Source organism: Crocodylus siamensis, chromosome 4, assembly GCF_052110815.1.
Source record: "Crocodylus siamensis isolate JL-2025a chromosome 4, ASM5211081v1, whole genome shotgun sequence".
NCBI classification, from domain to species: domain Eukaryota; kingdom Metazoa; phylum Chordata; order Crocodylia; family Crocodylidae; genus Crocodylus; species Crocodylus siamensis.
The window spans coordinates 81,305,337-81,314,930 of NC_143398.1; positions in this window are offsets into that span (position 1 = coordinate 81,305,337).

The following is a 9,594-nucleotide window of genomic DNA, read 5'->3' on the forward strand; positions in this document are numbered from 1 at the left end:
ATTTACCGTACACAAACTGATTGAAAAGAGGCAATGTGTTCTAGTGAATGTAGTAACATACTGGTATCAGGAGGCCTGAATTCTAGTTTTAACATTGTCATTGTCACCTTTTTATGCTTCTGTGTACTTCTGACTCCTTGTCCACCTCATCCACTTATAACTTAAATTATATCTAGCAAAAACTATCCATCACTGTGTTTATTCAATGGCTACCATAGTGGTACCTCAATTTCACTTTAAAACATTTTGGCTCCAGTGAAATAATGATAATGACAACTATCCCCAGGCAAGAATTTTCAACATTTTTGCCAGAAAATGCTGATTCTTTCATGGGGATGTACCAGTTTTGACAAAGTTTTAGTGAAACAGATTCCTTAGATTCAGGGTTGCATTTCTGATCAAAGCTAGAGAAAGAAAGAAACTAACACAGCTAATAGCCTGGGGGTTAGGTTGCATTGAAGATGTAAGAAATCCAGATCCAAGGTCTTACTTTGCTCTTCTACCAAATCTCAAGTGAGTGCCCCAACCACCATGCAATTGACTATTCTGAGTTGCTTTTCCTTAATATTTCTGTTGGAGCTATTGCATCTTGTGTGAAAATTTAAATATTAATTGGATCTGGGATTTGCTTCTGATTATTCTACATCACAAATGAGTTTCCTAATTTATATCAAGTAAAGCAGCTCTAATAGGGGATACTCATCTGAAAAGGGTGAGGAAGAGGGGTTCAAACCTGAGACCACAAGATCAGTTGGCTACTGCAGGATGGGTCTCACTATTTTATTGGGAAACATTTTTGACAGTTTCCATTTTCATCTTCATGTAGAACAGGAACATGATTTAACAATTTAGAAGGACAGGAAAAGTGTTGCCTGCTCAGCTCCAATAATTTTTGTAACAGGGATTATACGTATTTGAGATGTAGGACAATTAAAGTACAAAGGATTCCCTTTTTGGACCTATTTGTAGTTGATTTGACCCAGCCTAACAATGTCCTCTATGGCATTTTTTGAAATTACTCAAAGGTTAATTTTGCCATCCTTCTATGACCAACTTCTCAGATCTTTTGTGGTAGGGCCCTGTGACAGGTGTGCCTCTTCGGGGTCTGTCCACTAGTGACCCCGCCCACCTGTTATGGGCCAACCACCTGCTTTCTCATCTGTCACGCCTTAATTGCTTAATTAGATGTTACGCTGGAGGCTGCCTATTTTACTGCCCCGATGCAAGGAGCACTATCTGAGGCTCCTTTCCTCCCCTTACACCACAGCCCAAGCCTTGCAGATGGTACTCACATTGGTAAATCTGGGCCTTGCTATATTCTGGCCCCCTTGTCCTCCCTGGGCTCTCTGTGGCCCTGCTCCACTGGGTGTTCATCAATGCTGCTCACCCTCTCTGTGTCTTCTCACTGCCCCTTTCTTGGGACTTCTCACTGTCAATACTGCCCATGTCTCTGGGGCTTCTCACTGTCCTCTCTCCAGGGCTTCCCAATGTCAATGCTGCCCCCTCTCCGGGGCTTCTCACTGTCAGTGCTGCCCCCACTCTGGGGCTTCTCACTGCCCTCTCTCTCTGGGGCTTCTCACTGTCAATGCTGCCCCCCTCTCTGGGGCTTTTCTCACTCAGGTGGGCTCAGGTGGCCATAGCTGTGCCTGGCCCTAACTCTCCTTCTTGGGGTCTTGAACCCTCGCCTGGCTCAGACAGCCTCAGCCTTACCTGGCCTCCAACTCTACACCCCTTCCCTGGACCTGGGGTCAGTACACTCAGAAGTGCTGGGCTCTCGCAGGCACTGGGGCCAGTGCACCTCAAATGCTGTGCCCTTGCAGGCACAGAGTCAGTGCACCCCCAAATGCTGCATCCTCACAGGCACCAGCCCCCCCCCCCCCAACCGCTACCAGGCTCATCTATGAGGCCTCCTCCAACCCCTAATAGCCTCACCCAAACCACCGGTTGTAAACAATAACAGAAAACTCGAGCCCCTAGGCTATAACATGAATCTCTGCCAATCAGCTACAATGTCATTCGAGCCCTCGCTGGTACCACATGGTTCAGCCATTCAGGCCCCTTCCTTTTCCTCACTCAGGCAGAACTCCTTCCCCTTCAGCTGCCATCAAGGAAATGCCTTCCTGGCCTCAGCCTGGGGTTATACGGGAGCCAGGCCCTGCCCCTTCCGGCCAACTGACTCCCATCGGTTACCCTGGCAACCCACAGCTGGATTCCTTCCATAAGTAACAGTCACCTCAGTGCCCTGCTACAGGCCCCTTGATTGTTCTACTTGCTCCCCTTTCACCTAATGCATATTTTAGACTAAAGCTTGTATTTCAGGTTGAAGCTTCTTGTCATTTCCAGAAATGTTTGCCATTCTCTGTTGTTGCTTTGGTTGGCCCTGCCTGAGCTGATGACAAACAAAGAACACACAGAGGGTTCTTCATGGTAGGAAACAGTCAGGGACCCCAAAACATGCAGACTTGGACCTGTTTGATCATTTCAACCAATATTTGAAACTGTGTGTCCCAGGAAAAAACGGGAGGAAGGACCCCAGATAAGAAAAGAAAGTTATGGGGAACAGAATAGATGAGAGGGAGAGGGTACAAACAAAAAAATTAAAACAAGAAAAAAACACTTACCTGCAGCAGGAGCCACAGCACAGTGGCAAGAAGGAGAGACACCCACACAGCTTGTCTGTCACTTCTTTATTCAGCTGAGGCTGGCCGTTGATGTCACCAGCAATCACTGGCCAACGAGAATAAAACTGGCGGACAACGAAATGAAAGGAGAGGGGAGAACAGACTAGAGGAGTGTGTGGCCTCAGGACCCACTCTGGGAAACCCTCAGGAGGGGAGGAGCATTGGATGAGGAGTCAGAAGAGGCTCCTGATCCTAGGCTCAGCAGCGGTGACAGGGAACATGTCACCAGTGCTGAGAGCAAACCAGAAGCAGCCCCTGTCAGCTGCAACAGCAGTAGCAGCAGGAACAGCAGAGGAGGACTTGCGAAGACCCACAGTACCACAGGTGGGAGTATTGGGAATGGTTGGGAGGAGGAGGAGGTGGCCCCAGTAGAGAGGTCCCAGCCAGAGCAACAGAGAGGACTGCGGACAAACAGGGCACCTACACTGTGTACAAAGAGTAACAAACCATACGTAAAGGGTCTACGAGGCTCTTGGACAGAGACCCTCCAGGAGGGAGAGAAGTGGGGTGGCCCAGGGCTCATGGAAGGAACTGATGAGGTGGAGAGAATGACCCAAGCAGGAGGACATGTGCATTCAACACCAACAGAAGAGGTTATTCCCTAGCTAGACTATAGGGGGACCAGGCTCCTGGTACCGTTACAAGGAATGAGGGAGGGAGACTATCTAATTTTCAGCAAAGCGACAGACGAGGTGCCTTGTGGTTTTCTTTTGTGTTTTTCCTTTTTGTTTCCCCAGGTGAAGGGGTTGAGATACAGGACAGACCTAGGTATATAGAGTAAGGGTAGCAGAGCCCTAGGGTATCTCATGGTGATTTGATCCTGGGGCCCGGATCACCGAACATAGAAGACCGATGAAGGGGTAAGCAAAGCAGGCTCCAGGGCTGATACTCCAGATGAGAAGAAGCCCAAGAGGCACCACAGCTACAGGAGAGAGGAGACGTGGCCAAGAATATGGAGGGATCCATCAAGTTGGCATGAGGTCAGGGTGTAGGGGTGGTGGAGCCCCACGAGTGACCATTGTGCAGACCGTGTGCCGCAGAGGGACCCCGGATAGTCAACCCCCCCGCCACTGGGAACATTCAAAGTCATGGCAGGTGAAATAAGGGAAGACTACTCCTGGAGTGAATAGGTACTTGGCCAATTACGGGAGTCTGTAAGACGTAAGTCGGCCCAAGGCTGCACGTGACTGGGTGTTGGAAACTCGGTGGTCACACTGTGATATCAGTCACTCCAGCCATTCTTCCGTTGGATTTAGGTTACTGTCACAAACCCATCAAATGTTGAGGTGTCTGTGGGGTGTCATGCATGTTTTCTTGAGTTTGTTTTATTGATGTCATGTGTGGTCTCAACACATAGGTGGCATTAAGCTGTGATCAACTGCAACACCCTTATTGTGGTATTCAATATAAAATGCATTTCTTATTTGTTATATAAGGCTAAGATTACATAATTTGATAACAATTTTCAAAGGTGTCATACCTTAAACAATTAATTTATTTTGCATCTGGGAAGGGTTTAAAGTCCAAATGTCTGAAGTGATCACCATAAATTAGCATCTGACCTGGGTATTAACTAGCTAACAATCAGACCCCTGTGGACAGCTTTTGGGCATATGAACCAGGCACCCTAGATAGCATTTTAAAGGGAGAGACCCTAGCAGGAGTATCACATTTCTCAGAGTGGGGAAATTAAGGGTGCAGACAGAAGTGACACATTTTGCTTGATCTGGCTACAGAAAGCAGTCTACAGCCATGCCAAACACAAGCGCATGGATTCAGACAGCTTAAAATCATCAATTGGGAGTGAGAATCGGAGGGGGGGAAAGGGAGGCAATGGAGTTTAGTCTGGGGGTTTTCCAGCCCCCCTTGAGGGTGAGGGGGATGTATTGGAGGCCCCCCCCCCCAGATGAGAAGGGTTCTAGTTCACCACCCCACTCTTCAACACCATCAGGGGAGTCCCCAAAATGAGCTTCCTCTGCTGCCTTTCCCCCCTTTCCCTTTCTGAAAACAACAAGCACTGGCAGAAAGTCATGGCTGTTGTTATGGGAACACAGCTGCAGGCTCCCAACCCACAATTAGATTTACCTCCCCCTGGAACTAACTGTGAACTTCTGTTTGGTCTGGGGTAATGTGGTAACTCAGAATGCTTTGCAGAAAGTGTTCCCAGTTACAGCTGCTGGGAGCTGCACTTCTGTCTGCACCCTAAGTGAGAAACTGTATGTTTTGGGTACAGCTAAAAAGTTGCAAATATTCTCCTCATCAGGAAAGTCTTCTAGTCTGGTAAACATACACACTGGAGAGGCAGGAAGTTATACGCATAATAGAGGTCCTCAAGAACCCAGCAGATGACAAAACATAAATGGTCAGATAAGAAACTATACTTAAGCCTTGCTAGTAGTGCAAGAGTTGTCTTTAGTTTCTTCAGGCAGTAGGTGGTACATTTTGCCTGATAGGAGAAGTGGTAAGAGGCCTTGGCAGAAAGGTCAGAGGCAGGAGCTTTGTAACCTCTGACTCTTCAGAAGTTGGACAGCAGCTGCATTCTTAAAAAGCAAAGAAAGATCAAATTAATGTTCTGATATTTTCTTTTGTTTGTTTATTCTTCTAACTATGTCTGTATCTCAACATATGGCTACTAATTTCTTGTTTTCTCTTGTTTTCATACTAAATCTTCTTCTTATCTTTTATGGCATATTTTTTGTCAGTGGTTAACTGTGAACTCAGAGCATTTGACCATATAAGTAGGCCTCTTCTAAGGAAGGCGGGAGCTATTTCTTTTGAGAAGACAAGGGTATGTTTCTTCTAGCTGGAAAAACACCTACTGCTAGGAGCTGACAAGACCTATGTGAGGCAGGTAAAACCGAGACACCATAGATCAAGAAGATGACCTTTGGAGCACCTCAGTCGGTTCTCAGTGATCAAACAGCAGACAGCAGAAAGGGGTTTGAGGCTGAAGGGCAACCCTGGAAGTGTGATAACACCCTGGAAATGTGTCTCAGAGGCACACCTAGCTGCATGTAGTCAGAGAGTGCCAGTTACTCTTTTTTCTTTAAAGACAGAACAGCAGTTAGAGACAAGTACTTATTGTCACAACTACAAACATCATAATGCAATTGCTTCTGCTATTACAAAGCAATTCCACAAAGGATTGTAAAGTACACAGCATAGCAGCATCATTTATAAAGATAAGTAAGCATTTGCTTTAGATAATGTGAAATTCATGCATACTGCAGTGCTTAGTCTGTCACTTCCTGATCATTCAGGAGTGGCAGCTATATAGTAGAGATCATATCCATATTCTTATGTGATGTACCTAAATGTATAACATACAGCAGAAGGATTGCAGTAGTGGAATACATATTTCAGTGATCCTTTTTCTGTCTTTCTAGCATTCAGTACGTACAGAAACTTACATTTCTCCACAAGTATACATATGAATTCAACATACTTGGATGTTTTACTCTTTAGACATTTAAATATTTCTTACATAGTTAAAAATAAGCTTATTTAATGAGGTCTAGATGCAAATTACCCTTTTGGAGCTTATGTCCCATCTACATAGAAAAATAGTTTCTTCAGTTCAATAAATCCCCTTTTGTAGGAAGAGAAATGTACATTATGCATTCATAGATTTAATCACAGTTCTTACCTAACATATATCTTTCAAAGAGATCTTGTTTCCTTCTTCCCCTCCAGCTGTCTATGTTTTATTCACAATGATTAGCTCCTTTTACCTTTTTTTCCCCCCCTCTTCTCCACCTCTGGAGAAACTTCACCCCATGGAAGGATGTTCCTTAGCATTACCATACTGTGGTGTCTTCCATGAATCTGTGATCATTTCCAAGTTCCATTTGAATGGCCCCCACTAGTTCTCTAACTGTTAAAAGATGTAAATCATTCTTTTAAAATGCCACTGTGCATTTAATTACTGCCTTGCTGTTATCATGTGTTTCATTATAAAACCAGTGTTAATCATGGTTTTATTGTTTATAAAGCGTTCATTACAAAGGGTTTTAGTGGGTATCTGTTAGCATTTAAAAATGGCATAGTGGTAATCATCTCTCAAAGGGCTGTATCTACCTAAGGTTAGCTAGGAAATGCAAGTCTAATTAGCATCCTAAATCACCATTCAGCCATCTGTTATCTGGAGGCAATGCTTGAATCTGAATCATCCAGAAAATAAAAGCACCATACAAGGAGTCCGGACACTTTTTTGTCACAGCCTTTTTAAGGATGATAGCAGTAATATGGCAAACAAACTACACGTTCAGGGTATGAAGATTTTTCATCTCCAAGTGCCTGTATATTGTGAAGGATGTACAGTTAAGAACTGTAATATGTCAGAACTATTGAATCATGGTACTGGTATTTCACATTTGTTTTTCCCCATGTGTAGTAAGAATGTGTAGTAAGAATAGGTAGAAAAGAAAACCAATAAGAAATTCAGATACAGTTCACAGAGGGTTTGAAAAAAAAAGTCTTTGTGACTTCAATTCACATGTGTTTGTAACTCCTGAGTTGTATATTACATTGAATGAATAAATACACTGGCAAACAACAAGTATGTGTTTTGACAGTTAATATTGCATCAAGACATATCCCACCCACATGAAAATAGATTAAGGTGAAAGACCTGTAAACTGTTTTTTATCTTCATGTTGTTCAGTATGGTATCATTCATACTAACACTCCAGGGGACTTTCATTTCCATCTTCTGCAGATACCACAATGTAATGCATATCCTTCTCATCAAATTTGCACTCTAAAATAAAATCTTAACCTTTAAAACTGCTGAAGTCACTGCTAAATTTTTGCTTTAGGGAAAAATGAAGCTGCACTGTTGACTATGTTGATATTCTTAAAGCAGATGTGTCAAACTCACCTCAGTCCCTGGGTCAGAACTGGACCATAGGACTCCTCCTATCCTGGTGCCATGGGGCAGTGGGTCCAACAGCAGGTCATGCAGCTGCAGGGCAATTGGGACTGCAGCAGCATAGCCCTCACTCACCCTCCTGATAATGACAACCATGTCCAGCAGGGCCCAGGTACCTTGAATTTTCCAGCAAGCTCCACCATCCCCTGGCTACACTCCCTACTTTCAGTAACCTGCTGGAAGTCCAGTGGGTTGGATGGAATAGCTCTATGGACCAGATATAGCACATGGATCATGTGTTTGAGACTCTTGTCTAAAATAATGTGAGAAACTGAGACATGTCAATAAATTTTTTGGGCTTATAATATTCCACTTTTGCATTTATATTATTTAAAAGGTGCTTATAGTAAGTACACCTAGAGAAATCTTCCATATTCCTCAATGATGACATAATTTGTCATCTGGCCTCTTCTCCAACTGCCTTATGTAGCTGGGGGTGATAACCTGAGATCCTAGAAACACCTACAAATAATCATGAGAAAAAAGGGAACAGATTTATTATGCATTAGCTACTGTATGATAAAGGTCTGCATGTCTGTTCTTACCAATAAATAAAAGCTAAAATTGTTAGCTTATCCCTCATTCACCACCTGGTAGGCATTATAAGATCATCTTTCATTTATCAGAAGGAAAACTGGGCCACAAAGGCTGATATAGAAGAGTAGCTGATGCATTGTGAAATTAGTCACTTGTTTGCCTTCTCCCTCTTAGGGTGCATGTAAGCCACTGAGCTGTGTGTGCAGTGTTGTACTGAGACACAGTGGACCCACTCTGCTCACACTACCCCCAAATGAGTAGTCGTAGAGGGGCGCATCTCCATGTACATTAAAGCACTTTTCCTAATGCACATTAAATTTAGTACTGATAGCCATAGGCTGAAACGTCCCCTGGCCTAGCTAATGGCAGCACATGCTCAGCGAGCCTGTAAGACAAAAGTCTGTGAATCTTTGAATCAACATGAGGTAATGATCTAGTTTTAGTCCTGAGCATGCCTGGCTTGTTCTACATTAGGTAACAGTTTTGGCACAGAAATGGCAGTGAGGTGACAGCTACCTTTTTTGAGGTGAGCAGTGGTTTGGTTAGTATGGTTGATGATTCACAGCACTTCTGTGAGGATGACTGCTCCAAAGTATGACTGACAGAGGTGGCATGATTGAAGGTTATAAAAGGTACCATGATCTGAGGGATCTGGATCTTCTGCAGAATGAATATGTTCCTTGCATGAAGGTACTGGTAAGCGCGTGTTGGTAATGCTGTGGCTGGAGGACCTGAGCAGCCAAAGGCTGACCTGCTCCAGCGCAATTGCACCTCATACATTTGGTGAGAGTGGCAGGAGATCATAGTTTTATACTTTCATAGTTTTTAGGATCAAAAGGGACCTGAACAGATCATCAAGTCCAACTCCCTGCCTTGGGGAGGAACAAATGCTGGGATCATAATACTCCATCATTGGACGGTTGAGCCAGACTGACTCTGAGAAGGGAGTCCATGGGCGCATCTACACAAAACGTTTACTGTGCATTAGCCTATCACAGCAAAAACCATGCTAACAGCCTACTGCACAGTGTTATTAGGCTAATGCGCAGTAAGCATCACTAAAAAACCATGAACCAGAGCAACTGTGCTGTAACTCTAGGTACCACACATTCAGTTAGGACTTCATTAAGGAAGTACTAAACTAAATGTGGAGTCTCTAAAATGCATTAATGAATGTGTAATGACCAGTATGTATGTAAATGTGTGTCTAAGGCTAAAGGGCCTGGAAGACCAAAGACACGGAGTGAGTGGCAACCCCATGGGAATGTGAGTGAAGGCCTGGGAGGCCAAACTCTTCTCCATGTGCTGGAGGTTGTGTATGTAGGGTGAAGGTCTGGTGACTGATATCCCTGTGGTATTCTGGTGGCTGGAGCAGCAGCCAGAATTGAGTGAATTTGTGTGCAAGTAGTGCTGCTGCAGCAACTGCTGGCTGCATATGAGAGACCG